At 35.9% G+C, this 17,038-nt stretch overlaps 1 protein-coding gene across 5 annotated transcripts in view; it reads right to left on the minus strand.

Annotated features, from left to right (window-relative positions):
* The window catches only part of LOC106070474 (cleavage and polyadenylation specificity factor subunit 2-like), a 193,342-nt gene that overhangs the window by 128,620 nt on the left and 47,684 nt on the right, over positions 1-17,038 (minus strand). The window lies entirely within an intron of this gene.

Raw genomic sequence — 17,038 nt, forward strand, 5'->3', positions numbered from 1 at the left:
CAAGTGTCTTGACACCAACAAGAGTATGTCGTATAACTAGGCACAAGTGTCTTGACTCCAACAAGAATATGTCGTATAACTAGACACAAGTGTCTTGACACCAACAAGAGTATGTCGTATAACTAGACACAAGTGTCTTGACACCAACAAGAGTATGTCGTATAACTAGACACAAGTGTCTTGACACCAACAAGAGTATGTCGTATAACTAGACACAAGTGTCTTGACACCAAAAAGATTATGTCGTATAACTAGACACAAGTGTCTTGACTCCAACAAGAGTATGTCGTATAACTAGACACAAGTGTCTTAATACCAACAAGAATATGTCGTATAACTAGGCACAAGTGTCTTGACTCCAACAAGAGTATGTCGTATAACTAGACACAAGTGTCTTGACACCAACAAGAATATGTCGTATAACTAGGCACAAGTGTCTTGACTCCAACAAGAGTATGTCGTATAACTAGACACAAGTGTCTTAATACCAACAAGAGTATGTCGTATAACTAGACACAAGAGTCTTGACTCCAACAAGAATATGTCGTATTATAACTCTCGAGTGTATTGTCTCTAGAGACATGGTGGACAAAGAATTCCAAGAGATGTCTCTAGTGTGACTCTTGACCCAAACTGAGTGGAATTACATGTCCTTGTGTTGTAACAGCCACTTAAGTTGCAATGTAAACCCAGTTTAGGTTTATTTTGACGGTGATGGTTAAGATTGTCTTGACATCTGATTGAAATCAGTTTCTATTAACTCTTCATTCAACAGGCTCATTTGTTGACTATTTACTTGTATATCAATCAGATCTCTCTAATGTTCGATAGTTTAGTTTATAGATCGTCCATATACAAGATAGTTTTTCAGATGAATAGGCTAGATCATATATAACTTTGATTTTATAAAGTTATAGTTACATTTACTGGTATGATTAAACTTTAGATAGATATATTTGTATGGAGTCAGAAGATGTTATCATCGTAAAATGTATTTGGTAAGACGAGGTCTGTGACTTGGCCTCTGAACTTTGTGTCTGTGTCTTGGCCTCTGAACTTTGTATGTGGAAGAAAGAAACTGATCAGAACATATCCTTGTGAACACCAAACCAAAGAATGTTGACTCCCTCCAGTCCATGCAACGAGTTCACTGCTACAATCGTAGTCCATTTGTTTGTGTTTGAACTGAGCGATGTATAGTACAATCGTAGTCCAGTTGTTTGGGTTTGAACTGAGCGATGTATAGTACAATCGTAGTCCATTTGTTTGTGTTTGAACTGAGCGATGTACAGTACAATCGTAGTCCAGTTGTTTGGGTTTGAACTGAGCGATGTACAGTACAATCGTAGTCCAGTTGTTTGGGTTTGAACTGAGCGATGTACAGTACAATCGTAGTCCAGTTGTTTGGGTTTGAACTGAGCGATGTACAGTACAATCGTAGTCCAGTTGTTTGGGTTTGAACTGAGCGATGTACAGTACAATCGTAGTCCAGTTGTTTGGGTTTGAACTGAGCGATGTACAGTACAATCGTAGTCCAGTTGTTTGGGTTTGAACTGAGCGATGTACAGTACAATCGTAGTCTATTTGTTGAGTGATGTACAATACAAACACAAAGAAAAAAACAAAAGTGCCTGTGCTCTCCAAACTCATTTGCTAGAATCTGTTCAGAAAGAGAACATTTACATTTCTTCAGCACCAGGTGAAAACAAGGAACGCTTTAAATTATTTCCCAGTTGAATAGTCTTGGAAATATTTATCTGTCACGACGCTTTAGAAGAGAGAAATAGAATTGAATCTTGTGGCCATTGATCGTGAGCACTTGAACGATGGTTTTGGTTGTTTAGTGTTTCAAGTCAAGGGATGGTTTCCATTATTTAGACTGGTCGGATGGCAAGTAATAGTTAGGTATGATGTCATCAACTGTTGCTTGTGCTCTGGGCCTAGTGTTGATGGCTTGAATAAGTTGTAAAAAGTTGTACAAACTGTCAGCTTCTAGTGAACTACTTCAGGTTGAGACTAAATGTACTGGGGGATACTTCAATGGTCACTGCTGAGTGCTGGCTTGTTCAGCGGTACTCAAAATAGTTCGGTCTTGGGAACATTTCAAACTGATCCGCATGGAACCAAGATTCCAAGGCCTGATTCTGCGCTGTAGGCACAAGTTTCAAGGAGAATCACGGGTCGGATATGGCACGCGGACCGTAGTTTGGGCTTTAGCCCAACTCATCACAATATATCAATACGGTCAGGCGTATACGTTTATAACATACAGATGTCACGTCACCTAGGTTATGTTGATAACATACAGATATCAGGTCACCAATGTTATGTTGATAACATACAGATGTCAGGTCACCTATGTTATGTTGATAACATACAGATGTCACGTCACCTAGGTTATGTTGATAACATACAGATATCAGGTCACCTATGTTATGTTGATAACATACAGATGTCAGGTCACCTATGTTATGTTGATAACATACAGATGTCACGTCACCTAGGTTATGTTGATAACATACAGATGCCAGGTCACCCATGCTATGTTGATAACATACAGATGTCAGGTCACCTATGTGATGTTGATAACATACAGATGCCAGGTCACCTATGTTATGTTGATAACATACAGATGTCAGGTCACCATGTTATGTTGATAACATACAGATGTCAGGTCACCTTTGTTATGTTGATAACATACAGATGTCAGGTAACCTGTGTTATGTTGATAACATACAGATGTCAGGTCACCTATGTTATGTTGATAACATACAGATGCCAGGTCACTTAGGTTATGTTGATAACATACAGATGCCAGGTCACTTAGGTTATGTTGATAACATACAGATGCCAGGTCACCTATGCTATGTTGATAACATACAGATGTCAGGTCACCTATGTTATGTTGATAACATACAGATGTCAGGTCACCTTTGTTATGTTGATAACATACAGATGTCAGGTAACCTATGTTATGTTGATAACATACAGATGTCAGGTCACCTATGTTATGTTGATAACATACAGATGTCAGGTCACCTATGTTATGTTGATAACATACAGATGTCAGGTCACCTTTGTTATGTTGATAACATACAGATGTCAGGTCACCTATGTTATGTTGATAACATACAGATGTCATGTCCCCTATGTTATGATGACATACAGATGTCATGTCACGTATGATATGTTGATAACATACAGATGTCAGGTCACCTATGTTATGTTGATAACATACAGATGTCAGGTCACCTTTGTTATGTTGATAACATACAGATGTCAGGTCACCTATGTTATGTTGATAACATACAGATGCCAGGTCACCTATGTTATGTTGATAACATATAGATGTCAGGTCACCTATGTTATGTTGATAACATACAGATGTCAGGTCACTTAGGTTATGTTGATAACATACAGATGTCAGGTCACCTTTGTTATGTTGATAACATACAGATGTCAGGTCACCTATGTTATGTTGATAACATACAGATGCCAGGTCACCTATGTTATGTGGATAACATACAGATGTCAGGTAACCTATGTTATGTTGATAACATACAGATGTCATGTCACCTATGTTATGTTGATAACATACAGATGTCAGGTAACCTATGTTATGTTGATAACATACAGATGTCATGTCACCTATGTTATGTTGATAACATACAGATGCCAGGTCACCTATGTTATGTTGATAACATACAGATGTCAGGTCACTTAGGTTATGTTGATAACATACAGATGTCAGGTCACCTATGTTATGTTGATAACATACAGATGTCATGTCCCCTATGTTATGATGACATACAGATGTCAGGTAACCTATGTTATGTTGATAACATACAGATGTCATGTCACCTATGTTATGTTGATAACATACAGATGTCAGGTCACCTATGTTATGTTAATACAGATGTCAGGCCACCTATGTTATGTTGATAACATACAGATGTCAGGTCACCAATGTTATGATAACATACAGATGTCAGGTCACCTATGTTATGTTGATAACATACAGATGTCATGTCACCTATGTTATGTTGATAACATACAGATGTCATGTCACCTATTTTGATTATGATAATTATTTATAATTTAAAACCGTGAGATGGGAGATAAGATTGTATGTTTAATTGAATGATGCTCTTGTTGATGAATCATTATTAAATACAAAATCATTTCGACACCATTGTGTTCATTCTCTATTGAATCATCTCTCAAGATATCTGTTCTTGACAAAATAAACTAAAATAACTTGCTTTGAGTTGAGATTTGATTTGCTGTTACACAGCCTCATGTAGTCAGATACCCAAAGGCAGCACCAGATCATTTGATGTAGAGAGTGTGTGTGTGTGTGTGAGTGTGTTTATGTGTGCTACGTCAACTGGTCCAAGACAATGAAACTGAGATGGGCAAGTAGAACGGCATCCCAAATGTATTTCCAGATAGAAAATGTGACGCAATAATTAATTAATTAACAATGAAAAACAAAAAAAAAGGGGGGGGGGCGGGGAGAATCCATCCATCGTGGGCAAGCAGTGCGAATCAAATGTACCGAGGAAGTACTCTCGTGTTATACACATAAGAAATACATACATCGTATTCAAAGTTTCAAGGGAAAGAACTCGAATCAAATAAGAGATATACAGTTGTGTACCTGGTATGTCATAAGCAGTAGTCAAATTTAGAGCTTTCCAGTTTTTTTTATTATTACCAAGCTTATATCAACTTTGTCTGTCTGTCTAGTAAAAATGTGTGTTTCTCCCACACCCAATCACGGGGTCATGCTGAAATTTAGCACAATTATTTTTTTTTTACCTGACAACACAAGAATCAATAAAAATATTAACCAATTCGTTAATTAACTATTGGAAATTAATTATTCTGTTTGGTATCTCGGTAAGAAATCGTACTTGACAGATGTGGTAGCATATGCTGAATTAGTCCCCTTGAGAACTCTTGAGACAGTGAATTTTTTTTATGCATTCTTTTTTTCGTTTCCCCTTTGCCAACTGGTCTAGACAAGTGATAGGATCCTAGCACACTGAGAAAGCGAAAAACTGAACAAAAACAAATAGGTAAAGATATTTCTCATCGCACAGATGTTAGGTCTAGATGAATGATATCCATAATGACATGACTGATCCAAACAAATTGATACAATTACACTAAATATAAGCATTGTTTTGTTTTTCTTGCTGAATATACGGAATTGAAGAAAACATAGAAACACAACTAGTGAATTAAGTGTCGTAAACAACTTGTGAATTTAGTGTCGTAAACAACTTGTGAATTTAGTGTCGTAAACAACTAGTGAATTAAGTGTCGTAAACAACTTGTGAATTTAGTGTCGTAAACAACTTGTGAATTTAGTGTCGTAAACAACTTGTGAATTTAGTGTCGTAAACAACTTGTGAATTTAGTGTCGTAAACAACTTGTGAATTTAGTGTCGTAAACAACTTGTGAATTTAGTGTCGTAAACAACTTGTGAATTTAGTGTCGTAAACAACTTGTGAATTTAGTGTCGTAAACAACTTGTGAATTTAGTGTCGTAAACAACTTGTGAATTTAATGTCGTAAACAAATTGTGAATTTAGTGTCGTAAACAACTTGTGAATTTAATGTCGTAAACAACTTGTGAATTTAGTGTCGTAAACAACTTGTGAATTTAGTGTCGTAAACAACGTGTGAATTTAGTGTCGTAAACAACTTGTGAATTTAGTGTCGTAAACAACTTGTGAATTTAATGTCGTAAACAAATTGTGAATTTAGTGTCGTAAACAACTTGTGAATTTAATGTCGTAAACAACTTGTGAATTTAATGTCGTAAACAAATTGTGAATTTAGTGTCGTAAACAACGTGTGAATTTAGTGTCGTAAACAAATTGTGAATTTAGTGTCGTAAACAACGTGTGAATTTAGTGTCGTAAACAACGTGTGAATTTAGTGTCGTAAACAACGTGTGAATTTAGTGTCGTAAACAACGTGTGAATTTAGTGTCGTAAACAACTTGTGAATTTAGTGTCGTAAACAACTTGTGAATTTAGTGTCGTAAACAACTTGTGAATTTAGTGTCGTAAACAACGTGTGAATTTAGTGTCGTAAACAACGTGTGAATTTAGTGTCGTAAACAACGTGTGAATTTAGTGTCGTAAACAACGTGTGAATTTAGTGTCGTAAACAACGTGTGAATTTAGTGTCGTAAACAACGTGTGAATTTAGTGTCGTAAACAACGTGTGAATTTAGTGTCGTAAACAACGTGTGAATTTAGTGTCGTAAACAACGTGTGAATTTAGTGTCGTAAACAACGTGTGAATTTAGTGTCGTAAACAACTAGTGAATTTAGTGTCGTAAACAACTTGTGAATTTAGTGTCGTAAACAACTTGTGAATTTAGTGTCGTAAACAACTTGTGAATTTAGTGTCGTAAACAACTTGTGAATTTAGTGTCGTAAACAACTTGTGAATTTAGTGTCGTAAACAACTTGTGAATTTAGTGTCGTAAACAACTTGTGAATTTAGTGTCGTAAACAACTTGTGAATTTAGTGTCGTAAACAACGTGTGAATTTAGTGTCGTAAACAACTTGTGAATTTAGTGTCGTAAACAACGTGTGAATTTAGTGTCGTAAACAACGTGTGAATTTAGTGTCGTAAACAACGTGTGAATTTAGTGTCGTAAACAAATTGTGAATTTAGTGTCGTAAACAACGTGTGAATTTAATGTCGTAAACAACTTGTGAATTTAATGTCGTAAACAACTTGTGAATTTAGTGTCGTAAACAACTTGTGAATTTAGTGTCGTAAACAACTTGTGAATTTAGTGTCGTAAACAACTTGTGAATTTAGTGTCGTAAACAACTTGTGAATTTAGTGTCGTAAACAACTTGTGAATTTAGTGTCGTAAACAACGTGTGAATTTAGTGTCGTAAACAACGTGTGAATTTAGTGTCGTAAACAACGTGTGAATTTAGTGTCGTAAACAACGTGTGAATTTAGTGTCGTAAACAACGTGTGAATTTAGTGTCGTAAACAACTTGTGAATTTAGTGTCGTAAACAACGTGTGAATTTAGTGTCGTAAACAACTTGTGAATTTAGTGTCGTAAACAACGTGTGAATTTAGTGTCGTAAACAACTTGTGAATTTAGTGTCGTAAACAACGTGTGAATTTAGTGTCGTAAACAACGTGTGAATTTAGTGTCGTAAACAACTTGTGAATTTAGTGTCGTAAACAACGTGTGAATTTAGTGTCGTAAACAACGTGTGAATTTAGTGTCGTAAACAACTTGTGAATTTAGTGTCGTAAACAACGTGTGAATTTAGTGTCGTAAACAACGTGTGAATTTAGTGTCGTAAACAACGTGTGAATTTAGTGTCGTAAACAACGTGTGAATTTAGTGTCGTAAACAACGTGTGAATTTAGTGTCGTAAACAACGTGTGAATTTAGTGTCGTAAACAACTTGTGAATTTAGTGTCGTAAACAACGTGTGAATTTAGTGTCGTAAACAACGTGTGAATTTAGTGTCGTAAACAACTTGTGAATTTAGTGTCGTAAACAACGTGTGAATTTAGTGTCGTAAACAACTTGTGAATTTAGTGTCGTAAACAACGTGTGAATTTAGTGTCGTAAACAACGTGTGAATTTAGTGTCGTAAACAACGTGTGAATTTAGTGTCGTAAACAACGTGTGAATTTAGTGTCGTAAACAACGTGTGAATTTAGTGTCGTAAACAACGTGTGAATTTAGTGTCGTAAACAACGTGTGAATTTAGTGTCGTAAACAACTTGTGAATTTAGTGTCGTAAACAACGTGTGAATTTAGTGTCGTAAACAACGTGTGAATTTAGTGTCGTAAACAACTTGTGAATTTAATGTCGTAAACAACTTGTGAATTTAATGTCGTAAACAACTTGTGAATTTAATGTCGTAAACAACTTGTGAATTTAGTGTCGTAAACAACGTGTGAATTTAGTGTCGTAAACAACGTGTGAATTTAGTGTCGTAAACAACGTGTGAATTTAGTGTCGTAAACAACTTGTGAATTTAGTGTCGTAAACAACGTGTGAATTTAGTGTCGTAAACAACTTGTGAATTTAGTGTCGTAAACAACGTGTGAATTTAGTGTCGTAAACAACTTGTGAATTTAGTGTCGTAAACAACGTGTGAATTTAGTGTCGTAAACAACGTGTGAATTTAGTGTCGTAAACAACTTGTGAATTTAGTGTCGTAAACAACGTGTGAATTTAGTGTCGTAAACAACGTGTGAATTTAGTGTCGTAAACAACTTGTGAATTTAGTGTCGTAAACAACGTGTGAATTTAGTGTCGTAAACAACTTGTGAATTTAGTGTCGTAAACAACGTGTGAATTTAGTGTCGTAAACAACGTGTGAATTTAGTGTCGTAAACAACGTGTGAATTTAGTGTCGTAAACAACGTGTGAATTTAGTGTCGTAAACAACGTGTGAATTTAGTGTCGTAAACAACTTGTGAATTTAGTGTCGTAAACAACGTGTGAATTTAGTGTCGTAAACAACGTGTGAATTTAGTGTCGTAAACAACTTGTGAATTTAGTGTCGTAAACAACGTGTGAATTTAGTGTCGTAAACAACTTGTGAATTTAGTGTCGTAAACAACGTGTGAATTTAGTGTCGTAAACAACGTGTGAATTTAGTGTCGTAAACAACGTGTGAATTTAGTGTCGTAAACAACGTGTGAATTTAGTGTCGTAAACAACGTGTGAATTTAGTGTCGTAAACAACGTGTGAATTTAGTGTCGTAAACAACGTGTGAATTTAGTGTCGTAAACAACGTGTGAATTTAGTGTCGTAAACAACGTGTGAATTTAGTGTCGTAAACAACTTGTGAATTTAGTGTCGTAAACAACGTGTGAATTTAGTGTCGTAAACAACGTGTGAATTTAGTGTCGTAAACAACTTGTGAATTTAATGTCGTAAACAACTTGTGAATTTAATGTCGTAAACAACTTGTGAATTTAGTGTCGTAAACAACGTGTGAATTTAGTGTCGTAAACAACTTGTGAATTTAGTGTCGTAAACAACGTGTGAATTTAGTGTCGTAAACAACTTGTGAATTTAGTGTCGTAAACAACGTGTGAATTTAATGTCGTAAACAACTTGTGAATTTAGTGTCGTAAACAACTTGTGAATTTAGTGTCGTAAACAACTTGTGAATTTAGTGTCGTAAACAACTTGTGAATTTAGTGTCGTAAACAACTTGTGAATTTAGTGTCGTAAACAACTTGTGAATTTAGTGTCGTAAACAACTTGTGAATTTAGTGTCGTAAACAACTTGTGAATTTAGTGTCGTAAACAACGTGTGAATTTAATGTCGTAAACAACTTGTGAATTTAGTGTCGTAAACAACTTGTGAATTTAGTGTCGTAAACAACGTGTGAATTTAGTGTCGTAAACAACGTGTGAATTTAGTGTCGTAAACAACGTGTGAATTTAGTGTCGTAAACAACTTGTGAATTTAGTGTCGTAAACAACGTGTGAATTTAGTGTCGTAAACAACTTGTGAATTTAGTGTCGTAAACAACGTGTGAATTTAGTGTCGTAAACAACTTGTGAATTTAATGTCGTAAACAACTTGTGAATTTAATGTCGTAAACAACTTGTGAATTTAATGTCGTAAACAACTTGTGAATTTAGTGTCGTAAACAACTTGTGAATTTAGTGTCGTAAACAACTTGTGAATTTAGTGTCGTAAACAACGTGTGAATTTAGTGTCGTAAACAACTTGTGAATTTAGTGTCGTAAACAACGTGTGAATTTAGTGTCGTAAACAACTTGAGCAATTCTAGTGTACTAAACAAGTTGCTAATTCAAACCACTAGTGTATAGCTACAAGTGTAGTACAACAACACTGTGTGACTCCCAATCCAAGTGCAACTCAAAATTGTTCACTAGAAGCACTGGATCAGTGGCGCAGTCCTTGGTCTCCCACTGCTGGAAGTTAACAAGGTTTTTAGTTGGCCATCCAGCTGTTTGTATCAGGCGAATAGACTGATGGACATCTTTAAAATACAGAAACAGATGTTTGTAATAGGTTCTGATAGACTTATCTTTATAAATGATATCTAGGTGTTTGTAGCAGGCTGATAGACTTATCTTTAAAATAGAGATCCAGCTGTTTGTATCATGTATCAGCCTGATAGACTTATCTTTCAAATAGAGATCTAGATGTTTGGCTGATAGACCTGTCAATAGAGACCGCGTAGACTACAAGCTATCAACAAGTCGTCCGTCACCAGGGAATGAACTATTAACTTGCTCGACGCTATGACATTCAGTTCCGCTACACCGGCCTCCATATTCAAGATGATACAAGATGCTAACATACGTTCAGGCAGCACACACACACACACACACAGATGGGGGGGGGGAATGGGCAGGGGAGGGTAATGAGCAAATCTTTATGATGATGGCATTTCAAAGTCTGAACTCGGGAGAACATCTGCATTCCAAACCCTACATAGAAGAGTGTAACCACCAGGAGACTGTCCAACTCGACGACTCCATCTACCTGATGTTCACACTTGCAGACATGTAAATGTCAAGGTCAAATCTGTTCACGATGGAGAAGATCCAACATGAGTTGTTTTAAAACAAAGTTACTAGGAAGAACCATTTGATTGTCATTGTAAATTAGCTTTCACTTTAGACTTGGACTTAACTTAGGCATTTTTAACCTTAAACTAGATTTAGACTAGACCTTTAAAAACTAAATCAACAACAGTTATCATGAAATTGCTCTGGCTATTTATCCTAATAATTACTAAATACACACAAGCTGAACACAGAACTAGATCTACCTTAGTCAACACTAAACTTAAAAAGGAAACAACAGTCATAATCAATCATCACACTTTAGATCAATGCAACTTCAAAAATAACCTAACATACACATCCATAACATTAAAGAAGATTACCCATCACAAATAAAGTTCTCAATCAGACACAGCAGAAATAAATACCTATCACTGTTAATATTAATAGCAGGAGATGTAGAGTCAAATCCAGGGCCTAGGTCTAAAGATAGATGCAACATATGCAAAAAAGTATGCACCATGAAACAGAAAGCCATTCAATGTGACACCTGCGATGAATGGTACCATGCATCATGTCTCCATATGAATACACCTGTGTATTATGCCTTAAGCAACAAAGACGCATCATGGCATTGTGTACCGTGTGGGTTACCTCAGTTTACATCAGGACTGTTTGATTCCTTTGATGCGGACACTTCTAACCCATACAACATCCTAAACACCATCCCAAACCAAACTTACCAACCACTAGCCAGATCCACTCCAGTTAAATCTGCTAAAATTAATACAACACCCTCACTAAACAAACCTACTAAAGAAGTAACACCAAAATACCTTAAAACCTTAGTAATAAATTTTCAAAGCATTAGGAACAAAAGAGCAGACTCAGAAATTTTATTAGAATGTGAGAAACCAGACATAATTGCAGGAACAGAAACTTGGCTACATCCTGAAATTTATAATGCAGAAATTTTTTTCAATAGTAATTATGAAATTTTTAGAAAAGATAGGGCTGATAATCATGGAGGAGTTCTTTTAGCAATAAAAAACACTCTTATAGCAGAAGAAATTACCTTACCTAACTCAAAAAATATAGAATCAACATTTTGTAAAATTAATACCACCTCAACATCCCTAATAATAGGCAGCATTTACAGACCACCAAATTCTAGTTTAGAATACATGCAGGAACTATGTAATCAGATTACAACACTTAAAGAGACAAATAAAAATGCAGTTTTTTGAATTATGGGTGATTTCAACCTACCTGATATAAATTGGAAAACACTAACCATAGATAAACACCAAAACCTTAAGGACATAAATGAGCTTTTCATAGAAGCTTTACACAACCTAAAATTAGATCAAATCATTAAAAAGCCAACTAGATTAAACAACACATTAGATCTCTTCTTAACCAACAGACCTGGATTAGTAGTTGATTATGATATTATCCCTGGTCTATCAGACCATGAGATCATAAAAATACACAGTCAGATAAAAGCAGTAGCCAATACAAAACCCAAATGAAAAATCTTACTCTGGAATAAATGTAACCTAACACAACTACACCAAGCTGCATTAAACTTTCAACAAACAATCTTATTAGAAAAAGACATTAACCAACCAGTCGATGACCTATGGAATTTCATTAAAAACCATCTTAAAAGCATTTAAGAAAATCATATACCAACTAAATACACATCAAACAAAATAAATAAATGCTGGTTTAATAATAGACTAAAGAAGCTTTGTAAACAGAAGGAAAACCTATATAGAAAATTTAAAGAAACTAAGGCAGAAAGAGTTTACAAAAAGTATATAAAATTAAACACTTAACCCAAAAGTAAGCAGACAGCTGCAGAGTGAATACATAAACAATGTAATATCTAAAGATAACAACAAAAACCTATGGTCATACATTAAGTCTAAGAAAATGGAAACAACAGGCATAGCGCCATTAAAAGATGAACATAATATAATAAATAATGATAATGAAACTAAAGCAAACATCCTAAACAAATACTTTGCATCAGCATTCTCAGCCCCAGGAGACAAAGACATATTACTGAATTTTAACCAAGTAGACAACATAGAAGATATAGTGGTACAAGTAAATGGAATTGAAAAACTACTTGCCAACACCAAACCAAATAAAGCGTCTGGACCTGATGGTATTCCAGCTAGATTACTCAAAGAACTAAGCAATGAGCTAGCCCCAGTGTTCAAAATACTCTTTCAGGCATCGCTTAACCAGTGCAGAGTACCAAAGGACTGGAAAGAAGCTAATATCACCCCCCTATTTAAAAAAGGAGAAAAATCAGACCCAGGAAATTACAGACCAGTATCACTTACCAGCATCACATGTAAAATCCTACAACACATAATATGTAGCAACATCATAAACCACTTAGACAAACACAAATTCCTCACCCCATACCAATATGGCTTTAGGAAATATAGATCATGTGAAACACAACTAATAGGGCCAATTGATGATTTTTCAAAAGGTTTAGATAATAGTGAACAAATAGATGCTATCTTACTAGATTTTTTCCAAGGCTTTTGACAAAGTTCACCACCATAGTTTGCTTAAAAAATTAAAATATTTCGGCATTAATGGTCCACTGCATCAGTGGATTAAAGATTAAATATAAATGGCTCTAAATCAACACCGATAACAGTAAACTCAGGTGTACCTCAAGGAACAGTCTTGGGTCCACTACTATTTTTAATTACATAAATGATTTACCAAATTGCATTAGTTCAGGAACAAAAGTCAGATTATTTGCAGACGATTGCATAATATATAGAACAATAAAAACAACACAAGACACAGATATTTTACAAAGAGAATTAGATGAATTACAGAAATGGGAATCTAATTGGAGCATGTCTTTCCACCCAGAAAAATGTCAGTTGTTAAGAGTAACAAAAAAACTAAAATTAATTCCACATATCTTATTGATGGCAAACCAGTAACACAGACTAAAAACGCAAAATACCTAGGTGTTATAATAAATGAAAAACTGTCATGGAATCCACATATTGATGAAACTATAAAAAAATCCAACAAAGCATTAGGGTTTATTCAAATTAATTTCTATAAATCAAATAAGAAGATAAAACTAAAATGCTATTTAACCTTGGTTAGGCCAATAATAGAATATGCATCCTTCGTTTGGGACCTCTCAACTCAAGAAAACACATTAATTAAGAAACTGGAACAGACACAAAATAGAGCAGTGAGATTCACAACAAACGAATATTCACATTTGACTAGAAAAACACCTTTAGTAAAATCACTAAATTTAGAAAGCCTTCAGGACAGAAGACTCAAAAGTAAAGTAGCAATTATACATAAAACACTGAACCATAATCTTCAAATATAAAAACAAAATTTAATAAAATACTCTGAAAGACACAAAGATAAAGGCACATTCCTCGTCCCATATGCTAGGACAAATTTGTACAAATACTCCTTCTTCCCTAGTGCTATTAGAGCATGGAATGGGTTGCCTGAGCTAGCCAGGAAAACCAGTGACTTGGCAGAATTTAAGTCATTGGTTAATATGCATGACTAAATGCATGACGCGTAGGACGTAATCATCTTCTTTTTTGAAGTAAAGTCTGTATTATATAAGATAAGATAAGAAGATAAGAAAATGTTAACAGCAAAATAACATTCAAACATAAAGTGATACCATTGGACTTAACATCAAAATAACATTCCAACATAAAGTGATACCATTGGACTTAACATCAAAATAACATTCCAACCTAAAGTGATACCATTGGACTTAACATCAAAATAACATTCCAACCTAAAGTGATACCATTGGACTTAACATCAAAATAACATTCCAACCTAAAGTGATACCATTGGACTTAACATCAAAATAACATTCCAACCTAAAGTGATACCATTGGACTTAACATCAAAATAACATTCCAACCTAAAGTGATACCATTGGACTTAACAAGTGCACACAATTTCTTTCTTGTAATGTTGTTGTTTTATGTTCATGAATGTTGTAGGAATTGTTTAAAGTATGATCGGTGGTTGTATGTTCATGATTGTTGAGGGAAGTGTTGGCAGGGCCGGACTTAGGCCACTGCAACCTATGCGGTCGCAGTGGGCCCCACATTTCATAGGCCACGCGCTAGGTCTAGGTCAGGGGTCGGCAACCTTTTGAGTCGGAAGAGCCAAAAATGACAACTAACCAAATTTCAACCAAGTTTCTAAAGAGCCACAAGATTTGTTTCTCCGAACATTTCGTGAAGAATTCATTCAACTGACGTCTGGTAGACTGCTTGAAACAAGATGCTGTTAAAAGTCTTGATTAAAAAATGTATGACCTCAACTACTTCGTCTAGAAATGTTTGGACACAAAGCGCTGCTTGGTCTAGTAGGCAGTGAAACGTAAACATTTCATGGATTAATTTTGCGCCAAAGAATCGTAGTTGCCCCTTTTATTTTTTTCCTGTCATGCTTCCGGCTACATCAGTTGCTGTTGAAACGATTTATTTATATCGATTTTATTGTCTTCAATGTATTTTCGCACGACATAAGCTGTATCTTCTCCTAAAGTTTGTCACGAGTGCGATAGCAATCCTAGAAGTTCTTCTTTTGGAACTTGGGAAGACATATACCTGACAAAAAGACCAATTTGTGCCGTGTCTTTTACGTCGTAAGACTCATCTATATCAAGTGATAAGGCAGAAGGAAATTGAATATCTTCCACCTGCAAATATTACATTTCAAGACATGTTGAGGGGTGCGCTTAAAAGCGAATACAAGTGGCTGAGAGATGAATCGAATCAGAATAATTTTTAAAAGTTTTTTTCAATAAAATAAATAATATTTGCGCATGGAACTAAAGAGCTGCAGCTTAACATCCAAAGAGCCGAATGTGGCTCGCGAGCCGCAGGTTGCCGACCCCTGGTCTAGGTGTAAATTATTAAATTAAATCATTATAATCCTGATTTTCCAGGGCTTCCGGGAAATGTTTTGTAATTGCAAAATATTTTATTTTTTTAAAGTCATTGACATTATGCTTATCCCTACCAAGACTGGGCCCCGCGCAATCCTTTCGCATGTGGCCCCGCAATTGTTAGGGCCGCCCTAAGTGTTGGTTGTATCAATGAAGAAACAAGTACGTTTTTAAACAAAAAGATTTAATTCCTCCTTTATGTAGCTGATGATTATTTTGCTCTGAATAGCTCATGAATGATAGATTTTGTTCTCCGAAACAATTTCTGGATTTTGAATTTGGATTTTTGGCATACCGGCACAATTTAGGCCATATGTCGTACATTATCCCTTAAGGATTACTTCCCCTATAGAGGTCAAGTGCCAACAATTACACAACTGCGGTATTACGAAAAAAAGGTCTACACAGAACTTAAATAATACAACAAAAATAAATAAATAATAATTGAATAAAAATCTGCTGTAAATATGTATACGACAATGCAACCAAACAGTGTTTTGAGGTTGTCTGTACTAAAATATTTCCCTCTAATATCCTAGTATCTGGGGCAGTCACGGAGGATATGCTCTACGGTTAGGTAAGTGAGGGCTCCTCTCCCTGTAGCACAGAGGAGTGCGTGATGTAGGTGTGGCCTAAGTCTGGACATTGTCGTGCTTTCACGCCTTGTCAGACCCCGCCCTTCCCCCGACATCCGCCATAACCCGTCTAAGTTAGTTGTGGGTCTCAGCCTCCAACCGATCCTGCCACTCTCGGTAGGTGGCAGAGGCTATACTCTTGACTCAGGTCCGAGCAGGGAATTTGAGTTCCTCGTACCGCTTGATTAAGAGCTTTCTATGCTTCTCTGTCAGCCGTTTCATTTCCCTCTATGCCCACATGGGAGGGATCCAGATGAAGGTGACATCCTTATGGTCTGATGTTATTTCATCGAAAAGCTTTAGGCTTTTATGTACCAATGGAATGTCAGTCTTCATCCGCCCCAAAGCTTGCAATGCAGATTTGGAGTCCGAGCATATGAGAAATTTTCTCCTGTCTAATGATTTTACAGCCTTGGGTGTAAGTGAGATATAATGTAACTCGGCCGTCTCGGTGAGTCTACGGGAGATTGTTTTGCTCTAAAAAGAGCAGGCACATGCAAACTTTCCATTCATTGTGCATCCATCAGTGTAGATGGTGCCACTATTGAGGATGCAAGGCAGTCAGCTATATCTCTGGGGGACGTAACACTTCGTCCTTGGTTTTTCCAATGCCTTATTGCATTTGATTCTTTCCCTTTGATCCGCTTTACTGCCTTCCAAACCGCTCTAGCAGAAGTTTTGGCATCCAGACTGCCGACAAAATTTCTCCAGGAATTACTTTTGGCTGTCCGTATGGTTTGTCTAGCCTTCGCTCTAGCTATCCTGAATAGTTTTCCTGGGAAGGATTCTTTGTAAATGCAGCCAGTCGTTTTTTGTTTTTTTTTTCTATCGCCA

Source organism: Biomphalaria glabrata, chromosome 3, assembly GCF_947242115.1.
Source record: "Biomphalaria glabrata chromosome 3, xgBioGlab47.1, whole genome shotgun sequence".
Taxonomy (NCBI): Eukaryota; Metazoa; Mollusca; class Gastropoda; family Planorbidae; genus Biomphalaria; species Biomphalaria glabrata.